At 37.4% G+C, this 27,860-nt stretch overlaps 1 long non-coding RNA gene across 1 annotated transcript; it reads left to right on the forward strand.

The window, feature by feature from the left end:
• Positions 1–734: 734 nt before the first annotated feature.
• LOC115948146 lies at positions 735–27,860 on the forward strand. The gene is made up of 3 exons (XR_004081994.1): positions 735–905; positions 25,309–25,442; positions 25,528–27,860. It is a non-coding gene; the product is annotated as an uncharacterized LOC115948146 (long non-coding RNA).

Raw genomic sequence — 27,860 nt, forward strand, 5'->3', positions numbered from 1 at the left:
GGCGGAAAGGGGCGGAAAGGGGCGGAAAGGGGCGGAAAGGGGCGGAAAGGGGCGGAAAGGGGCGGAAAGGGGCGGAAAGGGGCGGAAAGGGGCGGAAAGGGGCGGAAAGGAAAGGAAAGGAAAGGAAAGGAAAGGAAAGGAAAGGAAAGGAAGCAAGGCAAGATGTTCTGAGAAGGTTCTGTGAAGGAAAAAGGAAAGGTTTGGAAAGGAAATGTTTGGAAAGGAAAGGGAAAGGAAATTCCACAATTTTCACTACAATCAGTTCCATTTATTCCATAGCTCTAAAAGAAAAATTTTAAAAGGGAAGAAGTTAGGTCTTTTGCTTATGAATTTACAGTCCATAAATTTTGCCCTTTTTTAGTTACTCAAAGCTACTTCTCTTTTTTATTCTGATGATATTATGTAAATTGCTTTTTACCTCTGGTGAATCCCCTACGCCAGTTTTTAGTTCTCTCATATTTTACAAAGTTTTATCCCGAGCGTCTCTGGCTGTACCTTGTTGTACCTTATTCAAAGGAGAAAAATGAGGTTGGCTGTATCAGGAGATGAGGTTCGGCAAGGGCGGCAGCGAGGAGGGGCAAGGGCTGCTCTCGGTGAGGCTGTGCCGAGCCTGGACGCTGGATGTCACTGCAGGACCGGGGAGGCGGCGGAGCGGAGCCAGCGCGGAGCATCGTCCCCAGGGTCCCTCCGCCTCCGCAGCGAGACGCAGCCGGAACGGGGTCTGAGATGCCGGCGCTGCCTGCAAGTAACGGGGAGGTGCAATGTGTCTTTCTCTCTTGGAACTGATGAATTCCAGGACGTGGAAAATGCAACAAAACCAACCTCGCTGTAGAAAGAATCTTTGCGATTACAATTGTAAGATACTGGGTTTTTAGGTCCCGAAGCCTTTTACAGAGCTTGCTCAGGTAAAGTCAAAACTACAGATTATGGGATGCTCATGTGATTATTTACTATCGTGTTTAATACAGTCAAATAGAAGACCTGGGGCTTTGCTAATTTTTAAATTTAATATACTTTTTTTTTCCCCCCAAAAGTAAAACAAGCTGATCTCAGGCTATTTACTTGTTTCATATTTTTATGTATATTCTCTTCCTTTGACTTCCCATGCCTTAACTTACCTTTCCTCGATATACATCCCATCATCAAAACTCACTTTCGTTCATTGTTTATGCAAATTTGCAGTGTTTTTGTAAAAAATCCTCTTCACTTCCTAACTCTTTGCTTTTTTTCCCCCTCTATGTTTTGTTTCTACATACGACCTTTACACTGTGGTTTCTTTCAGTCATATTCTCTTTACTGTCACGCTCTTCTTCACTCCATTATGTTAAACATTTTCCTCTGCCCACCTTTTCTGCATAGTTCTTCCAACTACTATTGCCCTTTCTCTTCCTCCCACTTTGCTTTACCTTTCCTGTGGTGTTTCTGTTATATTTCCCTTTGAATGTCATCTTTTCTCATTATTTTTTCCCTATCTGTTTTGTTCTTTTCTTCTTCTATCCCGATCAGCTGAATTCTCTCCATCCTTACTGTATATCTCTGAAAAAACACAATTTTTGACTCCTCAATTTTTCTTGTCAGTTCAGGGACTAGAGGTAAAGGACAAACAATGACAGACCACTTCCTGGCCAACATTTCTGCCACTACAGTCAGATTTCACTTTGTCTGCAGAATTGTGGTTTCTAGTAAAATAATGTCTTACAACCCAGATTGTAAATTCAGTCTTCCTGGCTTATTAGCTTGCTTTATAAGTCAATTCCATTTTTCTCTCAAAAATGTAATTATTCTTAATTGATAACCATGGACTTTATATAGGAACATACATCATGTATGCACAAATATATAATCCAATTTAAGTGGTTGAAACTGAAAAATCTGTAGACATTAGAGAGAACATATGAAACACAGATAGGTGATAAGCACAGACACACCCAGTTATAAGTGGAAAAATACTTATTTAAAATGTTTCATACCACTCATCCAGAACTGACTGCTCAATTCTGAGCCTCATTTAAGACATGTCAAAAGACCTAAGCTTTGAGGCACGAAATATCAAACTCGAATGGAAACTAACTATGTGAGTAAATAAAACCTTGACTTTGCAGACTCTTACATATACAAAGAACTTTTCCCTTGCTAACACCTTTTTGTGTTGGGAGGACCAAATAATTTTCTTTCAAGCTATTTAACCATTGTTATAAACACTAGTCTAAAGTAATAAAAATTATTTTTAATGTCTATCCAGCAAGAATATTACTGATTCTTATCACAACTGATAAAGATTTTAATGTTTCTTATCACATCTGATTCAAGCCTTAAAAATCGCACATTGTTTCTAACTGCAGCAAATAATTTGGCCAAATTCCCCTACAACCTATGCTATCCTCTATATAGGCTATAATTGCTACAATACCACTAATATTTGCTTATTTATAACTTTGTATAATATTTGGTCATAATAATTTCTATTTATTGATATTAAATATTGTTCATATTTTATGACTATGAACTCTTAAATGAATTTTTAATTTTAGCTATTTTTCCTTTATTAATTGGGATTGCTGATTAGCCTCTAGCACAAGGCATGGGTTTTGCCTAACCCCTAGACAAACAATCAGACAATGAAAGATAATGCATACAAATAATTCAGCTGTGCTCTTAGAGTGAATGAGTGAGTTGCAACACATAATGATAGAGTTCCATTCCCGTCCTGTTTGAAGACTTAATGGGTGCCATACCTCTTGATAAAAAGCACTGCAGCTATTCAGCTACTTGTTATTCATGTAAATGTTTTTATTTCAAAGGAGGAGTGTTTTTGGCATTGCCAGAGTGGGTCAGAAGAGCCTTTGTTATGGTGGAGATACTGGACCAGCCAGAAACTAGAATCAGCTGTATCAGGGTACAAACTGCAGTAGCAAATAAAATGCCCTCTCAGGTCAAAATAGTGACAAGCTTCTGACCTGAAACCCAAGGCTTTTTCTCTTTCCAGCACTCTTTTTATAAACCATTTAAATATTAACTTTTATAAACCACTGAAATATTAACTTTTTGAATCCTGGTAACATCTTGTGTCACTATTCAAGCAGCTGGAGCTTCTGGGTGGGTTGTTCCTGGAGTTCAGTGATACAGCTGTGACAGGCAATCTACCGGTAAACTGTGGTTTTGGGCACTGTAGCAACAGCCATGGCAAATAGTACATGTACTCAGCTGGATTAAAAATTACACCGAGGTTCCATATTTTAAATTGCTTCCTATTAGTGCAATGTTGTTGCCCAAAGTCCCAAAGAATCACCAATGAACTAAGTCTTTCTTAATTAATATATTGCATATAGACCACCTGTAAATTTGGATTGTACTGGAAGCATAGTATTTGATGTACTAGATCATAAAATGCTATGAGACTCTACAGGGGATGGTGTATTTCCAGTTGCTGCTCTCTCTTTTTGCTCAGTAAGCTGCTAGCCACATATCATTAAGGCATATAAACTCTACTTTCCCTGTTTGTTGTTGCTAAAGCAATATGGTGTGGTTTGATGGGACTCAACAGAGAAACCAGATCAGGCATGGCAAGATATAAGCTGACCCTTAGCTCAGACACATTGCTATGCAACTGCAAGGTAAATTCAGAAAAGAGGTTAAAAGAATATGCCAATACCACCCTAGCTGATAGTCATCCCCTTTTCAAATTATTCCTCCTCTTATCCATTCTCTCCTTTTTCTTGTCCCTTCCTCTCTCTCTTGCTCCAGGTCCTCACCCCAGCCTGCAGCTGGTAATGGTTTATGGGGCACATAGCTGTGTTAATGCATTGTTAAGGCTGTTTCAGCTGCTGGGTCTCTGAGAGGTCAGTGTCAGGACTGTTTTACTGTGAACCCTTGATATGCAGGGTAAAGCCGGGGACAGGTAGAGCTTCCCCCCCTCTCACACTGCAGGGAGCTGAGCTGCTGCAGGCACCCCCTCCCACAGTGTTGCACTGCTGGCAGTGTGGGCAATAAAAAATAATATGTTTCTGGTCAAAAGTAATTAGGTCTTGTAGAAGCATGTGTGTTAATGGACTAGACATCGCATCACAGACATTGCCTGATATCTCTTGATTCAGCTTGGTAAAGCTGCAGGTGTTAAAGAGCTGTTGAATGCTGTTGTCTGTGCAATACAGGCGAATCACAAAAACAATTCCGCAGCTCATAAAGTAAAAGTGAAAATAGGAGAAAATTATTAAAAATACAAAATGTTAGTATAATTGAACTTCTGACACTGGTGTCTGCTGGGTTTCTAGAACAGCAGAGAGTATTACATGTAAGGCAACATCTGGATTTGAAAAGGCAGGATTGCAATGTCACTCCTCAGTTTAAGAAAATGTTGTATATTTTCTCATAGAATTTTTTTTAAATATATCTTATACAGACAATGAGAAAGAGAGAAAGAAAAGTAAAATGCAGTTTAGACATCAAATACCAAAGGAAAAATCTACTTTTTATTTGTAGTATTTCTAGCACAGAGGGGGGAAAAGGCTACCCAAAACACAGAATTTTTCTTTCTTTCTTTTTCTGATTCATTTTAAGATGCATGTTGAGTGGTCAATTTTTGCACTCGGTTGCAAAGTTAATCATAGGCCAAGCATATTTATGGTTTAATAATAGCAGCTTTATTTACTGACTCTGTCTAAATTTTTAAAGATCTGTTTATTTCATAATACATAATTAATGAAAATTACTTCTCATTGGTTATTTATTAATTTGGAATGCATCAGAGCCAGTGTAACATTTATGTAGTGTTCAGTGTATACATGCATATCTTGGCAGCTAGGGATGCAATAAATACTCAGAATTAAATAATAAGATCCCTGAAAATCTTCTACTGGGTGTGTTTTAGATTGTCATATAAATTAAAATTTCTCTTTTAGGAATGGAAATTGGAATATAGCTCAGACACAGTCACACATTTAAAAAATTTACATTTATCTTTTTTTCCTAACTTCATGTTCATTTATTGAAGACGCTTTAATTTATCACTTAAGTGTCCCAGCTGTACATATGATCTGCACATGAGAAATTAAAGGTGTAATTGCCTTTAATATGAACCTAATGTAATCCTTCCCTTCTGCAAAATACATGTGAGATATAAGTTAAATTTAGCAGCAAAAGTCCGGTGCTGACCTAGACCCTTTGAGAAAAAAGGAAATTCTGAGAGATATGGCTGTCAGTGCCCTCTGAACCCAGCAGACATTGGCTCAAGTGCTATGTAATCAAAATATACTTTTCTTTTAGGGGTGGATAAACAAAATACGGAAATTTGCTGTACAGAATGAGCATCCTCTGTACTAGGAAATCTCAGTCAGAAAGCATTTGGTTACTGGAAACCCACAATGTATACATGCCAAAACAAGGTTACTGGGGATTTTTAAGTCTTAGAAATCTCATAAAAAATTAACAGGGGAAAAGTCATTATTTTTAGTATATTTTGGTACCATTAGTGGTACCAAAAGGCTAGAAATGATAGTAAATTCTGGTGCTTTCCATGAGTCTCTATTTGGAGACAGAAAAGGGGGGATTAGGCAGAAAACAGCCTGCTAGTTTTTCTCACTGTTGATTGAATAGTTAGCACAGAAAGAAAGGACAAGAAATATATATACCTCAGTAGTACATATTTGACAGGTTACAGTAAAAATTGATGCTTTATCCATTCAAGCTGTAGTGTTGGTGCTGAACCTAGATTTCTGTAAACACACACATTTCTTACATCTTTCTTTTAAAGGAAAGCATGAAACAAATCTGTAAAAAGTCATGCATTACATTTGCCATGGGTCAAATACCTGCTGCAGGTGAATGTGAAAATTATTTTCATTCAGAAGCCTTTTTAGTTACTTGGCTATTTACTCATGCCTTGGTATGATTGATAGGTGCAAACTTGACTCATAACTGTACAATTACATTTTTGCAAAACTGTCTTCTGTCTCTCCCTCTTCTGTGGTTTAGAAGTTATTGATTGATGTTATTGCTAGTTACAGTTCATAAATACAGGTTTTTTTATTCTGCTTTAGAAGGTTTATATCAGAGCAGTGACAAAATACTTCCTTACACTCTTAGTCTCATTCTAGTGCTTTTTCTTCTATCCCCAGCAGTCTTCCACAGCTTTTCCTTGTCAATTCCTCTTTTTCTATAGCTTCTATTGCATGAATGTGACCTCATCCAGAGCTCTTTTGAACAGTATGTGGTCCCTCCCTTGCCTATTATCTCTATACCAGTGATGAAACTGGAGGGGATGACTAGGAGTAGCTTAAACAGAGAAGGATAGCAAAGCACCATAGCATTTTTTAAGACTGGAAATTTAGATGGAAAAAAATAGGCAAAGTGATGGTCATAATGAACCTTTTATATTTTTAAAGAGAAGTATAAGCCAGCAGCAGCTAGGAAGGTAATGCAGAAAGGAGATGATGAGGAATAAAACTGATTAAGGCCTGAATACACTAAAATAAAGTTCCTCCTGCCTAAGAAGACTCATCCTTCCAGACCATCCCAGTCCATCAGCAGAGAAGACAGAAGTACAGATAACCTCGGTAATAACATCTGTTCAGGATAGATGTCAAAGAATATTAACTGGAGGAGCTGTGAATACTAAAATAGCTGAGTTCTGCTGGAGATATGCCAACAAATGATAATGTGGCAGTCTTTTCAAGAATTAATATTCTTCAGGCACTAAGCTGTCCTTGCCTTTTATATCAGGTCTGGTGTCTAAGATGCTGTATCTCCCAAGACAAGACTGCATCAAGCACACAGCGTGTGTGTGGCCAGAGAGGTCAAATAATCACTTTCTATGCCTTCTCATCAGCTTGCTTTCATCCCTTGAATCTGCCAATTAACTAACGTTGCATCTCAGAAATTACCATTTTTATGTTAATTTACTCAGTTAAACAGACAATTTTAAACACAGTTTGAGCACAGTGTTTTGGTTACACTCTAGAATGAAGACATGGATGCAATGTATTTTCTAGTCATGAGTAGAGAAAATGGTTGCTGTTTTACTTTATTAGTATCCTGAAATTTTTGCTGGAATAATTTTGAAGTGCTACTAGAATTTGCTCCCTCAGGAACTCACACAGTTGCTCTAACAAAGCTATTGTGGTCTCAGGCAATGTTAGGAAAGTGTTGGAAAATTATTCTGAACACAAAATGTCAGGGGTGGAACTACATTTTAAGCATAAAACTAAGAATTGTATGCTTGACTTGTCATTCACTCTCTTGGTTTAAAAGAAATTTAAAACATTAGATGAAAAGTTATCAAGCCTAGAATGCTGTAGAAAGGTGAATATGTACTGACAAGAGTTAAACAGACACCATAATTCCTGTCCTGTGGAAATTAAAAATAGTACCATTCAGAACTGCAACAAAAATGACATTTTGAAATTTTCCATGTAATGAAAATTCTGACATTTTGCTTAGAGAAGGTCAGAGTGACATTTCATTGTGAAATACTGAGAGCGTTTCTGGGGCTTCTTGGGTCATCTCTAATCGCCTGCCAGGTAGAAACCCAAGGATTTGGGGGTCCTTTTTGTGCAATGTTCCTGGAGTGCTGGGGGGCAAACAGTTTGGGGTCATGGTTTCTGGAACAACCTGCCTAATGGGTGGCCACTAGACCAGATGAATGGGGTGGTAGAGTACCAGGCAGAGCATTCTGACTTTTATTAAGATTTAACAATAGTCAAAATGTTCTCACCCAACATTCTAGTAAATTAAGAGTTTAGAAAATCAGACCAAAAACCTAGAACCAACTGCTTATGTTTGCAAAGTGCTTTGTACTCTGTGAGGAAACTATCCTCTAAACCACCTTAAGTACCTTATTCTTTCTCATTTCCTGAACATTGCAAACTTATCAAAAACATGACTGTTTTTCAGCACAGGAAAGTATGGGCTTTATATTTTAATGGTTTTTTTTTTAAGCTTTGGGATGACTTTACATTCTGTGGCTAAATTCAGTTCTCTTGGGTCGTCTGTGGTTATTGTCGGAGAACCTTTTAGGGGTTTTGATTAGTTGGTTGATTTTTTGGTTGGCTGGTTGACTTTTTGGGGTTTTTGTTGTTTCATTGTTTGTTTTGGTTTTGTTTTTCTTTTTGGCCAGGCGTGTCAGTATATGTGGGGTAATTCCAGAGGTTTAAGAACCTCTCTGTTCATCTGCTTTCTTTGAAGCTGTGCAATTTGAATTAGTTCTGCCATCTCGATAGGAATAAGATCGTCTGATGAAATAGAATAATTTTATGTAAACTCTGATTAATGCATTATATGAATGGGAGACAGAGTTGTCAATGAAAATCCAGTTGCACCCTTTGATCACAGAAATCCTTCCTTGGCTGGAGCAACTAAACCTTTTTCCCGTGCACAAAATGGAAGTTATAAGGCTACAAATACTGCAACTACTGTACTACAATCATCTACCCTGGATCTGTACAACCAACACTCAGAAGCAATGTCAGAGTTCCATCCTCCAGTGTGGGAAGGTGCTCCATGCTCTCCAGTACCCTGATGTCAAATCCATAATGCTGATATACAGTAAGATTCAGCAGTGATATAAGGCAGAATACCTCTGCCTTTCCTTTTCTGTAGCCTTCTCCTGCCTTTTTGTAAGTTGCGGTGGGGAAGACTAGCAGAATATCCATATTCAGCCCTCATCAGCAGTACCAGGGAACTTCATGCCTACATTTTTTATGTTGTGTTCTTACCCTTCCTTCCTGCCAAGTAAGGAAACATGAATATAAAGGACACACTTGACACCAAGAATTCATGATCCCAAGAATAATTATTCTTCCTAATGCAGAAATATGCCTAACATTTTCAAGAACATTTTCAAGTCACATTTTAGCCCATAAGCGAAGGTAAAATGTATGGAAATAAGTGCTGTTCTTGGTTCAGCCCTTTTGCAGTCCACAGGACTGATTTTAGTGTACCTGATTCAAAGTATCATACAACATTTAAGCTCTACCTGGAGAACCAGATACCTTTGTGAAAAAAATGAATGCTTATGTCCACTCTCCAACCTGCAAAATTTGTGGGGGTGAAATAAATACTAATATATGTCTTCTGAATTATTTTGCTAAATAATATGTAGTCTAATGCTGTCTATTTTCATTGTCTTATTTAACAGTTTCAAAATTCTTTGTTAACATATACAACACGTACTATAAAAAATAGATTTATTGATGAGGAGAATATGGTCAATGGTTTAGCTTAATTACTCATGTTTAGAATCTCATAATCTCCACTGGTCATTGTTTACAAAATGACCAATATTATCTTATTTAGATATCTCTTTTGCTTCTAAAGACATGTAACTCAATGGAGGTCTACAGTAATTTTGCAGATTGAGAATTTGCCGTTTTCCAAGATAAACTTCAGGAGATTATGGATCAAAGCAGGACAGAAATTTTAAGGAATTGCAAAAAGTTATGTAATAAAAAAAATTCCTTTCTGATCATAAACAATCAACCTTGCTTAAATTAATTGAAGACCAAGAATTTAAAATAAATCATGGAATAAAAGACAGAGATAACTAAAATATTAAGAGTGGTAAAAAGAGAGATGCCAACTTCCATCACCTTCAATTTTGTCAAAGTAGTTATTTGTAATGGTCTTTTATATTCTCACAATGAAATAAATAGCGCTTACCTAGAGGATTCCAGGGGACCTCAGCTCATTACCAAAAACCAAAATGATTTTGCATGTATTTGTACATTACTTTCTACTTCAGAGAAATGTAGGAGTGCTTCTGGAGATGCAATACATCAATTTTTTTTCTGCTACCTCCCCTAAAAATGCACACAGCGTTTTTGGAATGAAAAATAACTCAAGCAAATAGATGAGAAACAAACCCTTTGCCTTTTTCAGAGGGGCATCATTGATTAGTTTAAGGTATTTCTGAAGTAAGGTGATCATGTACAGGTGGTACTTTATTACGTCTTTGGTCTGGCTATTCAAATAGAATAAGGTAAAACAAGAAAACAAAACAGTTTTCAGTATGAAAATTGACCTGTGGAACTGCATGCATGCATTCCCTTGTGCTTCCCAGGGAAATGGTGAGAATTTGCCTCAGCTCAAAGACCTCTTTGCAGGCTGCTTTGATAGCACTGCTGACTTCAGTGAGTTGGATCCGAAGAACCCTCAGCTCCTGTTCAAATTCCTTCAGCTACACAGACCTGTTGGGTAGTTCTGGTGGAGCACATTTGCTCTATCAGACATGCTGAAGCTATTTAGAGCTACAAGAGAAATTACAGCTGGTGACTAGGAGATGTTTGAAGGAAAAAGTGTATGTTATTCAGATATATAATTACTTCTGCTATTCCTGCATGGCAGGTGACTTTCTGACCAGGAATTGAAGCAGCTGTTCCCAGTCCACTGAGAGCAGGAGAAGCACAGCATTGTGAGGGTACCCAGTCTGCTAGGAGAATACTTTCAGAACTGGCTGGCTTTGAGCTGAGTATCTGCCCCAAGAGTCCTGAAAGCTGTAGTCTGCTTTTTGCTTAGAAATTCAGTTAATCCTCCATCAACCTTTAGTCAAGGAACATTGCTATGTTTCACAACATTCAAATAAAAAATTTAATACCTTTAAAACTTAGTAATTTCATTAGATCATTTAGTCTCCGAATTCCATGACAGTGTTTGTGGAAGAGGGGGGAAGAGAATGCTGCAATTGCTCCCTGCAATTGTCATAATGTAAAGGTAGTACAGAATAGGTTAATAATTTCAAAATTTAGGTAGGGTAAATTCTGCAATTTCTGGTTCATGACTTTGAATGTGTGATACAATACATGGTGAATTATGGAGGTGTGTGCACTGTGGTCAGATGACTACCCAAAACCAGATACTCTTGGCATCCATCATGGTACCTTGACAAAAAACCCAACAACAACAAAAAACCAAACAAATAAACCTAAAAAACCCAAAACAAGAACAACAACAACATAAAAGAATGAAAGAATGGGTAGATGTGTAACAGAACCCCTTTGAATTGTAATAACACCTTAGAGGGATTAGGAGTTAAAAATATCGTGGATATTAGCCTCAAATTTATTTTCCTCCAAGTGTTCCCTGAAAATAATGGTTTTATTTTACTCTTTTCAAAGAAATAACAATAAGAAGATATTACCAAAGATATTTGAAGTTAGTCTGACCTTCTGGTGAAGAAGTTTCATATTTGAGAGCTGACCTGCTTCAATTGAAGTGACCAGGCAGAGTAGTCTGGAACAGCTTGCATATGTTGCAGTGGCTAATATTCAGTAGCTGTTACAAAAATTTTTCTTCTTGGCAAAAAACAACAAAAGAACTGTTCACTTGGACAGTAATGAAAACTAGAGCTGCCATTTTTGCCATGATTATTATTATGGCAAGAGTAAATGTGAATATCTCCAGAGCTGAGACATCACTAGTGATGCAGGGGCTACAAGCCTTTGAATATAGCCAGCCTAAAAAGGGTCAGATTTAGAAATAAGAACTTCACATAAATTCACATAATATGCATAGTAGGAAGCAAACTTAGTAAGAATTTAAAAAAATGTGGAAGAGGAAAAACTTTTTTAAGAACTTCAAATTTCGTTCATTCAAACTTTTTGACCACACTCTGATTGGGCAGTGAATGTCTGAAGGAAAAGGTTTGCTTTCATAGAGGAACTTGTTTCTTGCAGAGAATAGAATACATGATTCCTGGAATATTTGAATTATGACATTTCAGCATCAGAAAAAGTATCTGAAGTTCTTTTTAACATAAGAAAGATTTATCCAGAAAAGCATGAAATTTAAAATGGTAAAACCTGTCTTTTTGTTTCCAAGATAAGAACATTCATGAAAAGCTTGTATTATATATTTATTAGTAGAGAATTCATAGATGAGCTGCCTAGCAGTTCACTTTACAGACACACATTGTTGACTTCATGAGCTAATAGAAAGAAAACTATTTCTGCATACCTAGCCTGCAGTGGTTAGATTTACAGACAATGATGCATACAGTCCCCATATATAAACCAGTCAAGAGATACTCTCTATAAGCTTAAGTGCATCACATAATTTATTTTTTCCCCCAACCAAAGTCTAGTAACTTCAGCTTGCATGATTACTGAGCTTTGTATTCTTGTTCTTGCCATCAATTCATTCTAAAACTCTTAAAATGCGAAGTACTGGTGTGTATTTTTCTTTCCCATTCTTTAGTGAATGAATTATTCCTTACATTAGAAGATACAATCTCTGCAAAGATATTCTTCATTGCACTGAATGAAGTAAATACAGGAGTATATAATTTGATTTGTCATACATCTCTGTCTGAAAAAGCAAAAACATCCGCTCTGCATTTTAGGGCCAGAGCACCAGTTAGAATAATGAGCACAGCTCTTGTGATTTCACATGGTTTCAAATAACACCACTAGTACACAAGAAACTGGTTTTGTTGCAAATCCTTTCTACCATCCTGATATAAAACAGTAGCTGCAGAGGGTAACGTGTCGATAAAGAGACAAAGGAAAGGCCTCTAAGTTTGCATGGTTACCTTAGGAGCTAGCAAACACATCTGCACACCCTTTTTTTTTTTTTTTGAGTAGTATGAGTTTTCACTTTAATTGGAGCTATTATTTGTAGACAAATGTTGTGTTGATGGAGGAAGGGAAAAAGATGTGTTACATAGTTTCAGAAGGAGATAAGTATCTTGATAAAAGAAGGCATAGGAGGGCAGCAGCATAATTAAGCTGGACTGACTATGGAGGTCATGGTAGAATAACAAGTATCAAAGGATGTAAAAGCAGAGAAGCGTTGGCATGGAGACTGGTAGGCACTTTAGTATTAAATATAGCACATTTCAGATGGAAACATGGAATAGAGCCTGATCACAAATACTGCTGGATTTTCAGTAATTCATATTACCGAAACCTAAATGAAAACCTTGGTCTTTTGCTGTACTGAATCAATATTTTGTCTCAAGTAGGGAAAAGTTGTTATATCTTCATAGGTTTTGAGGCTTGTAGTTAAGTTCTGTTACATCTTGTATGTCACAGAACATTGATTTTCATCAGGTTATTCTTACTAGTGTCCCTTACAGTCTTTTAAAAAGGGGAGTCCTGTTTCCTATTGAACCATCATAGTTGTGATTTTGTTATTATGTTGTGCACTATTGTGACGAGTTAGAAGATTCTGGGGTTTGTCCTCCAACTGGGAAAGTATTTCAGAGATCTCTGAAGACCAGATATTATGACCTGCCCCAGAAGGCAAGGGTAACCCAGGTTCTTGTTAACAGATCGCCTGGGGTAGGTTAGAGCGAAACAAAATGGATGGGTGTTTGTAAATATATTTATATAGGGTTTATTTTAGAACAATACAGCTGCAATGGGAAGCAAGTATGTAGCCATTTTTTTACTATTATCTGTAGTAATATAGCAGTATGAAAGCATAAAAATATTACAGGAAGGAAGGAACAAAAAAAACAAAGGAAGAGTAAAAATATTTCATCACCCATAGACCTTGCAACAAGAGTTTATTGTTGCAATTTAGTTGTGCATTGGCTGAAGTGATGCTCTTGATTCATTGGGGGTGATGGAAGAAGTCACACAGTGACAAAAAACACAAAGTCCATTGAGGTTTTTTATGCTTAGACTAGGTGAAAACACTCGGGTACCATGACTGGAGGGAAAAGTTTTTACTGAATGATATAATACTGGGTGATGAGACATTTCAGGAGTCTGACACCTTCTGATACATTACAGCTGACTAGTACATCAGCACAGTTGAGTCAATTATAGCCTATTATGGGGCCATAATAGGGGAGTTATCACAACTGAGTTCACTTGAGTAAAGACAAGGAGACAGTACTCTGCCTCACAGAGTTTGCCTCTTTTTCTTATCTTACTCAACTCCCAGTTTGTCCCCTGAGCTGGTGCATGTTCTCTCCCTCTGCACCTGGATTGCTGTGCATGAGGGCATCCTGCCCCCTAATTGTTCCAGTCATCCCAGTCTCTCCCACATCCTTTTCCTTAGGCCTGGGATAATTGGGAAATAGTGCCACCTTGATTTCACCTCAAGTCTCTCACCAGGGAACAGTTATATAAAATCCTGCTTTTGCCTATACAAGGATTTTGTTGTTTCTTAATTGTATCTTGAAAATAGCTCTTCACAGCTTGGTTGGCTTTGAAAGCTTTATTTTCTTAAAGACCATACATGAAAGAATACAGATTTGTTTGTCTGTCAATAACCATAAAATAGATATTGGCAAATTGACCACATCTCTCTTTCACCTGGTATTAGTTTTCAATGGTCTTTACAAAATTACTGAACATATGATTGGGAGACAATACTTGTGATATGTCCTCTTCAACAAATAATTTAATTTCAATAATGTAATTCATTATTAAGTACAAATTTATATAAAAGTATAGCAATTTATAAAAATATAAATAAAAATAATGAATAAGTAATTAATGACTGCCAAGTCATTAATTATACCCAAGTCAAGCTTAGGGCTCCATTTTAAGTGAGTACATGCTCTAGCTGCCAGATGTCTGCTAAGTATTGTTAAAAGTAAAAGTCACTACAAAACCAGTAGTCTAACCTAGGCTGATTCTGAGTTCCCTGTGGGTGTTTGTGATACTTAATGTGAATTTGTGTGTGCGTGAGTTAGACTGCATCTGACCTGCATTCTTCATATATGAGATGAAATGCATAGGTACTGTGTGTTTAGCATCGGCAACAGAAGAATCGCTCAGAGTTAACACCTTAGAACCATAGTGCTGACAGTGAAGACAAGGAGGTTCTGTAAGAGTATAAATGGCTGTTTTCACATTTCTATGTTCCACTTACAAAAGCCTGTATCTTTCATAATTTTATTTTCCTTGGGAATGTACAAGTGTTTGTGCACATGTTCATGCATGAAAAATTGGTGCCATTCAACTAAAGTTGTACATTCAACCAACTAGTACTGGGTTTGCAGGGCAAGGTTTTGTAGCTGTGGGGTTACCAGGATGGTTTCCATGAGAAGGTATTGGAAGCATCCTTCACATCTAACAGAGACAAGGCCAGCAAGCTCCAAGACAGACATGTACCTGGCCAAGGCCCAAATCCATCAGTGATGGTGGTATCATCTCTGAGCTATTATATATAAGAAGCAGGAGAAAAAATGCCACAACTGGAGCAGGCCTGCTGGCAGGATTTGTGACTCTGGGGGGAACCATGCTGGAGAAACAAGTTCCTGACAGAATGCACCCCACTGAAGAGGTCCGTACTAGAGCAATCTCTTCCTTCAGGGCTGTACCGCATGGGAGGGAAATAGTCTGGACCAGTTGTCCCACAACTGCAGCCTGTGGGAGAGATTCATGTTGGAACAGTTTGTGGGGGACTGTAACCTGCTCTCCCATGGGAGTGACTCCATCCTAAAGCAGGGCAAAAGAGTGAGGCATCATCCCCATGAGGAGGAGGGAACAACAGAGAAAACTTGTGATGGACAGACCACAACACCCATTCTCCACTCCACCATGGCTCTCAAGGATGAGAAGGGACAGACTGAAGAGGGAAGTTGAGCCCAGGAGGAAGAGAGGGGTGGGGGAAGGTGTGTAAGATTTGTGTTTATTCCTCATTATCCTGCTCTACTTGATCAGTAATACATTAAATTAATTTCTCAAAGTCAAGTCTGCTTTACCCATGATGGTATCTAGTGAGTGATTTCTCCTTGCCTTTGTCCTGACCTTTGAGTGTTTTGTTATACTTTCTCTCTGCTGTCCTATTGAGAAGGGGAATGATGGACACCTGGAGTCGGCTCAGGGTCAACCCATCACACTAGCATCAGGTCATTTCACCCTGTTTAGTTCTGAAAGGCAGCCACTTCATTTCACACTTAGAAATTTTTAACATGGCTTCTGTTTCCAAACTGAGCTGTGGTCTCTAGGTCTCTTTTTGTTCCTAATTTTCCCTTTCTAGTTTTAGCTTGGCCTGGCCAAGTTTAGTTAAACTTATAATTTCTGTGATAAAAAGATTAAAATACATTTAATTCCAATCTGATCCAATCTTCTTTTACAATTTTTTCATGTAGTTGTTTTGTTTTCCTCCTTCAATGTGCAGATGTTGTTTTTCTTATTTTATCCTGTGTGAAAATGGCATTTTCAGCTCTAGAGTACATAAGTAGGGGTCTTATGCAGTGTGTACATCTGATAGGGGATGATGTAATGGAAGAATTTTAACATTTATTTCACCCCTCTCTCCAGATATTCTTCCCTCTCATTTAAAAGCTAATTCTGTGATGCTAAACCAACTTGTAGGTATAAAATCTGACAGAGAGGGTTATATGTACATGTATATTTTATCTAAACAGATAGTTAGGTATCTATCTATCTATCTATCTATCTATCTATCTATCTATCTATCTAATCCATCTAATATATCTATTTAGATAGATTGCAAGGATGTTTCAGTCCTTTTTTTTTTTACATTCATCACCATGGGTTACTTGGGATTATTCAGGTTGGAAAGGATCGTAAGATGTTATTAGTCCAACCTCATGTTTAAAAAAGCTCCCCCTTGGGCCTTTTCTGAAGATGGCTGTGATGTTTGCCCATTTCCCATTGTCAGGGATCTTTCATGATCACCATCATCTTTCAGAGATTGTGGAGGATGGCCTTGCAAGAAAATCAGCCCCTTTCCACTTTTTCTTGAATGCTGTTTGTCTAGACCTGTGGACTTCTATGGATAAAGTTGTCTTTGGCAATCTCTGACTTGATTCTCGTCTCCTGGTCTTAGTCTTTCCCCATGAATCTTGCCTCTAAGCATGGAGACTCGGGAGAAGTGGGGATAACTGTGGCAAAGAAGGTATGGAGTAACTCATCCTCATCTGTGTCTGCTCTTGGAAACCACCCACATTCTTCAACAATGTCTCTACTTTTTCTTTGTTCAGACCTTTATGGTTGATGTAAAGCAAAAGCTCATTTTACTTTTGAAACATCCAGTTAAGGTGGGGTTTTCCCTATAGCATCCTAATGCCATGCCCAGGCAATGCTTCCAAATTTTTGCTATAGTCAGTCCCTGCATCATTCTACCACCCTTGCTCTATCATGAGTTATCTGCCAAGGCAGACTGGTCTCCTTATTTTCCTACCTTTTCACAGAGTATTAGGTTAGATTTTTCTTGCATTTGAAGGCTGCCGTCCTTAAAGCTCTACAGTTTCCCTGAGCTGCTCTTTCATGTTCCCAGGACCGACACATCCAATAGGAGTGCTGACATTTCTGACACTCACAATGGGATTTGTGGTGTAACTTATACAGCAACTGGCTTTTTCCTAGTTTACAGCTGATTTCTTATATTTGTTATGTGAATTTAGGGTTTTAAAACTTGATAATCACTTAACAGCGTCTGAACCTGAATATTCCCTGACTGAGAAGGCACTGAAACTATGAGCAAATAAAACCTGTTTGTGCTGCCTAATTCCAATCAGAATTGCGGCACTGTTCCATAGTATCTCTGCTGGATGAACCAGAACTGGCATATCCATTGATTTCTACCAGCTGTTTTCTGCCAATTCCAGTTCCTGACAGGTAGCAAGCTGTGTAGCTGGCAGCAAAGAATCGCAAACAGTTCAAACATGCCCCAGGGAGGGCAAGTGCTTACCCAAAACCCATCAAGGAATTGCTATTATGCTTCACAAGATACATATACATTCACCACATCTGTCTCCTATTATTTGTACTCAGAACTGACAAAGGACTGAGATAAACATGTGCCTGTTTAATACTGTACAAGAACAAGGTGTTTGTAAGAGAAAAGAATTGTAGATATTTTGGTGAATAATTTCCTAATGAAACTTCTTTTATATATTCTGTGAAATGTTTTTGTAGCTAATCCATACTTTAATAGACCAAGTTATCTATTCAAATACCAAGCTAGCTTATTCAAATACTTTAAATCTAAATTTGTTCATTTTCATCTGCTGCTCTGACAATCTCATAACATAGCACAAGCAGCCTTTATCTGGCGACCTGCTGCCTTCTTCATTTCTTTTTTGATTTTTCTGAGAGCTTTCTTCACAATGAACCAACCAGAGGATGCTGTAAAATGCTTTCTGAAATATTAATGGTTTTGCAGCAAGTCACCATGGCTTGACAGGCTCCCTTTCTTCGCATGAACTAGCAACTGACCATGTGCAGGCTTCTAGTTCATTTCAAATACAAGATTTGCCTTTGGTTTTGCTTCTGTAATGAGTCAAAACATTCTGTTATTAGTTGATGCAAGTCAGATGATGAATGATAAATTTTTAAGCCATGGAAACACATTTGTTTGTGATTCCCTGTTCTTCTCCATGTTATTTTAGATAAAAGTGGGGCAATAAAATTGAAGGAAGTTTGGTGCCCATAAATTCCTTGGAAGCGAACAGGAGATGAAGGATTGAGTATTTTAAAAAGAAAGCTTTATTAGGTAAAACAAAGATATGTTATGGTGGAAATATTAATATGTCTCTGTGGGAGACCATATTTTGGTAATAGTGTTACAGGTCTCAAAACCTGTCCAGCGATTGTGTTTTTAAGATCTTGAATGGGTGAACAGCCAACCAAAATTACAGTATGAATTCAGGCATCTGAAGTCCATATCACCTCCAACCGAAATTACAGTATGAATTCAGGCATCTGAAGTAGAAATGTTTAGGTGCCTTCTATCTAGTAAATAATACTGAATGTAGCAGGTATTACAGTATTATGCAGAAGAGAGAAATTTGTGAAGCTGACTGCTGGCTTCATTTAGGAGCTGTTCACATTCAGAGCCCCAGAATTTGTATGTATTGTGCAGAGCAGGGTTTTTTTTCTGATATTTTTTGGTTGTTTTTTGTTTGTTTGTTTGTTTGTTTGTTTTTTGTTGTTTTGTTTTTGTTTTTGTTTTTGTTTTTGTTTGTGTGTGGAATTTTTTGGGAGGGGGGTTTGTGTTTTTTTTTTTGTGGGGGGAGTTTGTTTGTTGTTTTTTGTTTCAGGGTGGGTTTTTTGGTTTTGTTTTTGGGATTTTTTCCTCCTTGAGGGCTACACAGAGAGTACAGATGCTCACTTTGTAACTGATTTGGAGTGACAGGGGTTTAGTGTAGCCCTGCAGTTACTGACCTGAAGCATTCATGATTCTGTGCCTAAAGCAAGAAGGAATAAATTATTCTACAACCTTTCACTGTCATTTTAAATCTGTAAGGGAGCCGTACAGTATAAAAACTTTAAGACTGAGATTCTATTGTTAACATATGATTTCTCTAAGTCAGCTGTCAAAGATGGAAACATTTGCCCAGTGTAAGTGTTGTTAGTTATTTTTCAATCAGAAACCAATAAAACATTTTATAAAGGGATTCTAAAGTGCACCTGTTAATTACAGTCATCATATAGTCTTTCAAATGCTAATGGTCTGATTCAAATTTCACTTTGTTTAGTTGTGTTAGAAGTTATGATTAAAGAATGGTATAGCTTTATAGTTGTTTTACTGCCATCTGTGTGCACCAGGCAATAACTCTGTACAGATGGTTGTAATTCAGAGACAGGTTGCCACATGCAAAAAAAGTATGTTTCAGTTATTTTAATAAGATTTATTGCAGCAGTCACAGTTAAACGCTTGAGCCTTAATGATAATTGCCACTAATCCTTCAAGAAAAATGATCAGAGTTCAGTAAACCACAAGAAGTAGATTAAGCGATAAGCTTCAAAAACCTCTCACTGCAAAGGTATGGTTCCTTTTGCATTTCATGTTTTCTCCCCCTCCCCTTTCTTTCTTAAACATTTATTCTTATACCTTTTGTCTTGAAGCATTTGGTATAAAAAGACAAGAGATTTTTTCACTCATCTTTTGTTTTCTTTTCCATGTATGGATGCTTATGTATATCAAAACATCAGGAGAATCACAAATTAATTTAATTAAGTGGTAACTAATCTGACGGTAAAGGCAAGTACCTCACAGAATTCTCAGTTCCTTTACATTAGAGACTGGGCCACATTCAAACCCCAAACATGCCCTTTTATTTCTGTGTCTGTGATGGCAGCAGTGATTTGTATTCTCCATTTGGGCTGGCATCTTACATCTCTATTTGGCTTCTATAATCAATAGTAACTTCAAAAACAATACTCCAGGCCAAGACTAAGAGAACCTTTGTAGTATCCTAAGGATTTTCAGGTTTATACTCTTCATGAACTGAGAGGAAAAATGTCTTGTGTGTGTCTCACAAAAGTGTAGCTGGAATATCAGTTGGTGCCTAACAGTTTTATTGAGCCTTAATGCTACAATACCACAAGAGATTCAGTACCTCCTCTTGAGTTTTATCTTCGTTTATTCTTTATTTTCTATTGGATTGGGAGATTTTCAGCTAAATGCATGTAGATGTCAACATACAGAAGTGCAATATGTATGTGTGCATATGTGCAAGGGTGCAAAGGTGCAAGTATGTGGTACATGCATACAGAATGTGTATTTATTATAAATCACCTTAATTACAGATGGAATTACTTAACCATTTGCTTTCAGATATTACTCTTGAGCTTTTTTTTCAATATCGTTCTTAAATTTTAATTTAGACAGGTCCCTTATTTTGTGGCTGGGACAAGTTCTGGCATACAACTGATAGGGAGTATGTGAGAGCCAGATGAGGTCTGGAGTCCAGGAAAGTTATATGAATTTCTTTTTATGTGCCTGTCATAATACAGTTTTGACTTGTGATGTTACAAAAATATGGAATTATAGTGCATACATGTATAATAAAAAGATTTATACTAGACAACTATCTTAAACATTTCAGAAGGAATTGTGATCATTGTGGCTTGTTTTTCCTGCTTGCTGTTGTTGTTAAGCTTGTTCCATAAACTGCTTTCACCATCTATACCTTGAATTACTATAAGCATTCATGGAGAAATCACAGATGGCCCTACTATTAACTAGGGCGCATTATAGCAGTAATATTGAGTGATTCAGTATCAATTTGTTTTGCAAAATAGTGATTTTGCTAGCAACTAAACTCTAATATAATGAAAATTATGGGAGTAGTGTGTAAAAAAAGGTTTTCCTTTTCTTTCGTGTGTTTGACCTCTTTTTTTTTGTAAGACTCTCTTGCTTTGCAGATGAATTTCAGGACTAGAAATATTAAAAAAATGGAAAAAAAAGGGCAGCAAAAAATGACCTTTTCTCTCATCTTTTTGTATCTTGTGAAATACAGTCTTGCAGTGCCCCAAGGTGAGAAAGGTTGTCACTTTTTGTCTGACCGCATTATTGTTCTCTGCCACCATGAAGTTGTATTTAAGGGGAAGGGTGCTAAATTGTATTTTCACTCAAGGCTGTGATGAAATGGACTGAGAAGCTACCTCAGTTTCTGGATTGTTGACTCTTTGTTGCTTTAAAAACTCCAGTTTCTAGAGAAAAAAAATTGCCATACTCCTATACAATTAAAAAAAAAGTGTACAGGTATCTTTGTCTCTAGAATAGGTTTTCTGAAATCCTCATTTAGATTGTGAGTAGTAAACATTTTACGATTCTCTTTCAGACTGAGAGCATTTAAAATGAAACATCTTCATGAAGGTTACTGAAACCATGTAGACAATAGCTTCCTAGGCATTTTAATACATACACTCTTTTTGTTAAAAATTATCCCCATGGGGAGGAGAGAGTTGAAAAACTGAAGGTTGGTAAGGAGAGAGAAAAATGAGTTGTTTTTAGAATTGTTTTCTTTTAAAGACCAACTCTGCACCTGGGAGATGTTAGAAAATACTCAGTGAAAAAATTCAGTACTTGTGTTTGCTTTGGTTTGTTTTCTGTCTGCTGAAAAAGAAAAGGAATTTTCTCAGAGTAGATAACAGGATGTTGTTAAGGACTTAAATGCCTTTCCTACAAACTGGGGCCTCATTGTAGGTGGGGAAGGGAGATAAGAGTGTCCTGAGATTGTAGAACACCGCCTGGTGAAGATTTGTGCATGCTCCAGGCTCTTGGATATGCAGGGCTCTGGCCTTATCCTTTTTGCCCCTGCTAAAATGAACTTAGCAGTGCATGTGTCTCCACCTGTTTTTTTGGAATCCTCCAGCCAGTGACATGGAATAAATCTACTCTTTGCTCTTCAGACATGGGTTGTGGTCATCTTTGTGTAACCTGAAGATATTTGCTTTACACAATCCCAGGGATAAAAACTTAATGCCGTTCCTTGTGGCACCTGTGACTGGTTAAATTAAAAAGTAGCATTAGCAAAATATTAAAATACTCTCTGAAGACTCTAGAAGCTTACCTGAAGAAGCTGGCAACCAAAGCAGGTAAAGGCCAGCAGACTGCAGATTAGTCTTAGAGATACTTCATGGTATTTGCCACCTGCCAGCAACAAGCAAAGACTATTCCTGTTGTTATTGAGAAGTTTCACTTTCCAGCCTGGAGAAGTAAGGAGGAGCATGGAGTGGAGGAAGAGTGAAAACTGAGGATACCTCCAGGATTACCAAGTGTATAAGTATTAGAGCATTTTTATGGCTATTTTGGACCACTGAGCTATGTGAAGAAGCTGGAGAAAGCCAAATAAATGGCCTTGAGCTCCATAAGTAATAGATGCTGTTTCATGTTGTTTCCCTGGCCTTCTCTGCTCAGCTTGCTGCAGATCAGCAGCTCTGCTGGTAACAGCACAGCACTATAGGATACTTTGCAGCAGGATTGGCTGCACCATTAGGAAACAACAGACCTGGTATTAGAAAGGTGCAGAAAGTTGACTGTCTGACTGGAACTGGAAACTTCCAGCCATACTGGAAAATAAGCTTAAAGTCATATCGTAACCAGCAGTATTTTAGCAGTTCTAAATGATCATGCAGGGGCTCTAGAGAAGAACTGCATCCCTTTCTGTCCTAGCCTTACCTGCTGTGTGTCTGTCTCTATGTACAATAATCTATAAATATGTGTGAGCATCTGTTACTATATTCCTTCCCATCTTCCCTCCACAAGCCAAGATTTCCATAGTCTGCTGCCACGGCACTTGTATATGACATTTTGAATGCATGAAGTGCAAAAGCATGACATTTTGAATTAGAAATTAATTTAACAAACGTGTCTGTTGGAAAAACGTTTAGATCCTCAAAATTTGTCAAATGATATTTTAAAAGTTAAAAAGAAATTTCACAAAATGATTTAACAAAAGTTAAATGCAAAAGTTAAGGGGAAAAAATGTTCAACACTTGAGAGGCATTATGAGCCTAACAGAGAGGACATGAATATGATGAATGAGGCAAGTTACTGCTTAGTGCTGCTGTTTCATTTCTGTTCATCCTTTCATGTTTAAACTTCTTTGGAGCAAAAAACTCACAGTATGGAATCTCCAATGGTGACTCAGTCTTATGTGCAAAGTTGAATGCAGTAGACCCTGCACACTAATGCAGTGTAAGCAGTAACTATTTACGATTTTTGAAGCGCTGAGCCAAGTTAAAAAATAAGCTAGTTGAGAACTGGCAAAGTTGTCAAATTATGTTATTGTGCAGATGCAAAAAATTTCCAAATTCAATTGGCATGCAACACAAATAGATGCAAACTAGTACATGTATTTAGTTATAGCATATTACATAGAAGCTTCAGTCTAGTGACCTTGGATATTAGATTAGACTGCTCTAGATAGATTAAAAACTGAAACATCCCTACATACTATTTTAAGTGTTAATATTTTGTACTTTTTGAAAATGAATTTTAGAAGGGACTAAATTGTATGAATGAGTTCAAAGCTCCAAAGTGCGTGCTTCTCTTGCTTTCAGATTCATAAAAATTGAGGCTAATATTGTGCTAAGGTCTAATTAAGATCATCAAGCTTCCTGCTGCTTGCAAGACTGGGGCCAAATGATGGCATCAGATAAGGAAAATAGATGAAGAACTTAAATGCTATTTGGTACTGCAGGTTTTCTTTCACATGTTGAAAATGGACAGTATTTCTCTACTTGGTACTGTGGATGTGACTCACTCTAATAAGCTTCCTTACTACCCTGGAATAGCAGTGAATGGACAAGATTTGGTATCTTCATACTGAAAACACAGGGAAACAGTTCTCTGAGAGTCACAAAGCATTTCTCTTTCTATAAGAGGAGGAGATGAGGAAGATAAGGTTCTATTTTGTAGTTACAGTCTTTTTTATTTTTGCAAGTTCAGATTTTACAATACCTTTTAGAATAAACAGTTTGGATGGGGTCATTTGGATTTCACATTGGATGACTTCTTCAGTGGAGGTCTTCTGGGCTTCTGCATATTGCTCTGCTTTGCTAGGAATTGTTCTGTCACAACATGATCTGACATTTGACGCATGTGTAATATCAGCATTCCTCATTATTTCAGAATGTACAGTGGAGTAATATGTTCATGTTTATTAATTTAAAATCCTATTTGCTATGAGCAGTAATAACACTTAGCAACAGTCATTTTCCACTTCATTTGATACCCTACTAATTTTAACTGCATGAGACTATTTGTGAGTCTGATAGCTACACTTTATATCTTCTTCATAGTTATTTTAATTTTTTTTCATTTGTTGATTTTTTGTTTAGTTTTTTGGGGGGGGGGGGTTGTGTGGGGTTTTTTGTTTGTTTGTTTGTTTGTTTGTGTGTTTGGATGGGTTTTGGGGTTTTTTTGTTGGTTTTCTTGTTTAATTTTTGGTTTTTTTTTGTGGTTTTCCTTTGTTTGTTTGTTTTTGGGTTTGGGTGGGGGTTTTTTGTTTGTTTGGGTTTTTTGTTTGTTTTATATTTTTGGGTTTTGGTTTTTTGTTTTTGGTGGTTTTGGGTTTTTTGATTGAAGCACTGATGGGATCATATAAGATTTCAATATCTGACCTCTTTGAGGTCTCTTAATCTTAGTCCAAACATTTGCTTTGTCTCTGTACACAAAATCTATGGACTTCACAAATTGTACATTTTCTGTGCAGGAGTCTTGCTAGTGTTTTTTAAATTTCATTTGGCATCCAGACTTCCTCCTAATTCCTTAATCCCAGAATTCCAGAGTGGCTGAGACTGGAAGGGACCACTTGAGGTCATGGGGTCAAAGTCCCCTGCTCAAGGAAGCCATCTTGAGATTGCTGCTCTGGACTGTGTTCAGGTGGCTTTTGAGTCGTTCCAAGAGGAGACACTTCATAACCTCTCCAAGTAACCTATGACAGTGTTTGGGAACTAAGAATAAGAAAGTGTGTCATGATAACCATCTGGAGCCTTACGTGGTGCTTCAGTGTTTGCCTCTGGGCCTTTCTCTGAGTATCACTTAGCAGAGCCTGGCTATTTCTGTGTCACCACCCTCTCTTCAGGTATTAGTACTCATGGGTAAAATTCCCCTGAACCTTCTAACAGACACAGTTTTCTCAACCTTTCCTCACAGGAGAAATGCTCCATCTCCTTACTCATCTCAGTGGACATTTGTTCGACTTTCTTCAAAACTACCATTTCTTTGCCATACTGGGAACCCCAGAACTGGACCCAGCACTCTTGTCCAGCCACCAGTGTACCCTGAAGGTCTCTCCGTACCTACTTTCATTCTCCTTCTTTTGTAGTTTATGTTGTTTCTGCTGTTTTTAAACTATTTTCTGTTATTTTTCAGCAAATCATACCATGAGATGGGAAAAGAGTCCAGTCTTCTAGAGCCTGTGATGTTTTTCCTAGCACTTGACATACACGTGGGAAGCAGAAGAAAGGCCAAGACAACCTATAGAGAGACAAAGGAATGCTTTGATTATTGGACGAACAAGAAATTTCAAATACATGACAGGCTGAGAAAATATAAATGTCAATGCAAATTGCAAAATGTATACATGAATTAGCAAATTTTTCTTTTTGTCTTTAGCTGAGCGCATTCTTTTAATCTCTACTCCTCTACCCATCCTTATCCCTTTGTTGTCAAGTAAAATGTATATTTGTACCACAGTTAAGCACTTCTGAAGCATTTTAAATGCTGGTATTTCAAGGTATCTAGTGGTTTTTGTTTCACCAACAACTTCACTAGAGGATCTGTTCCCTTTTAAAAACTGGGTTTCAGAGACAAAGGGAAACTCCATGATGCCCAAAGGTAAAACAGTAAGCCTATGACAAAGAGTTGCAAATAACCATACAGCTCTGAATTCTGATGAGCCAAAAAGTTACATGATTCTTTTCCACTAAACTTAGTAGAAGTAAGCATCCAGACTTCTTTCTTTAAGAAAAAAGTACTTAAGCAAGGTCATATGGAGGTCAAAAAGCAAGCTCATTTAGTGTGGAAACTGGAGCAGTCGGCTCTGCATGTTCAGAATATATAAACATTCCAGAAAGTGGCAAATTCATACAGCCTCTGTGTGTAACAGCTACCTAGAGCACCATGCTTTTTCCTGCTTTCATTCTTTTTTTTTTTTTTTTTTTATTCACAACCAGGCTCAAGATCAAATTTAATGTGTTAATGTTAAAAATTTTATCTAAAAATTACAAAGGCCTTTTTATTCCTAAGGATGACATCAGTGACAATTTGCTATAGATTTTTGTCAGTCTTGGAGGAGTTGGAGTGTTTCTGATTTTTCCTTGGTGACTCCATTTGTAAATCCACCTACCACTGCCGTTGTGATCAAATAAATTATCAAAATAATGTGATCATTATTTGGGTACAGTAATTTTCTCCACAGGGTACTCACCCCCCTCATCTCTGTATACACTTCCACTTTATCAAGTCTATCCTTTTACTGACCTTTTCATGTAATGAAATCTTCCAGTTATTCTTCCGGCTATTAAGTGTATTTTTTAAAAGTTTCTGCACAGTCTTCCTCGGACCTACCTATCAGATGTCCTTGCTTACCTTCTATTTCTGGTTTCCCTTAATGTCTTCAGATATTCTTTGGGTCCTTTGAAGTTTCTTTTGGTGTTGTGTCTCTCCCACTCCCCCTCTCCCCTGCCCCCAAAGTAGTCCATAGTTCTGTAAGACAAAGCCTCCCTTTTTCAGAAAACACAAACCCCTTTCAATACAAGTTTTATCAGTCAATTTTTCTTTGCCACGCGACTGCATCAAACACTAAATGAGAAAAGTATTCAGGCAAGAGAACCAAACAATATGTAGGTGAGATAACAGGAAACATGAATTATACCAATATATTGCATAAGTTCAGAGTTGTAAAGTCTTTTCTTCTTGCCCAGTTACACCTTTTTTTTTCATCTGGGAGACATAAAATTGGATTACAAATTCTTCTTGGAAGAGGGGGTGTCTTTTATTTGTGCTTTAATGCACCTAGCACAGCATGTAAAGAACCATATCATTAAACATGTAAAATTTCTTTTTTCTTTTAAATAAACTTTAAAAAAATAATGAATAACATAAAATTGTATTTTAGTTTCCAGTTTTGAACTGGCAGTAAAATCGCATTTATTAACTTTGCTTTCCTTACCTTAGACTTATCTATGAATGTCATTGTGTTGTAACAGTTGCCATTGGTTTTGGACTTTACAGAAATCTTTTTTGCAGTAGATAGAACTTAGTAGATTGTTGTCACAATACAGAGCACGTGTAACAAATTTTGTTTATAGCAAAAAGAAACTGAAATGCTGAAAAATGAAAATGACTTTTCACCAGTTGATCCATGCCCTTTATTCTCAAGAAGGCCGTGTAGAGAATTGTTAAAGAGCAACTTGTTTTAGGACTGCCCTGCTGTCAGTAAGATCTGCAGTTGAAGAAAATGGGACATGATTGTTTCTGCCACAAAGCAGCACTTAGCCATTGTGTAATTGGGTGCACAGCAAGTCTGACTGAGCTCTCCTCACCCACAGAGTGGGGAGAACAGGTGTGTGGAAAGACTCTGACCAGGGGTGGCAATGGTCACTTGCTTTCCGTAATCCTTCGATTTTCTCTACTTTCTTATCTTCCCTCCTTGCTCTCTTTCTTAAGAGTAAATAAAAGTGAATTATCATTTTGGTTACCAA

The sequence above is a fragment of the Geospiza fortis genome, unplaced genomic scaffold (genome assembly GCF_000277835.1).
Source record: "Geospiza fortis unplaced genomic scaffold, GeoFor_1.0 scaffold279, whole genome shotgun sequence".
Lineage (NCBI taxonomy): Eukaryota > Metazoa > Chordata > Aves > Passeriformes > Thraupidae > Geospiza > Geospiza fortis.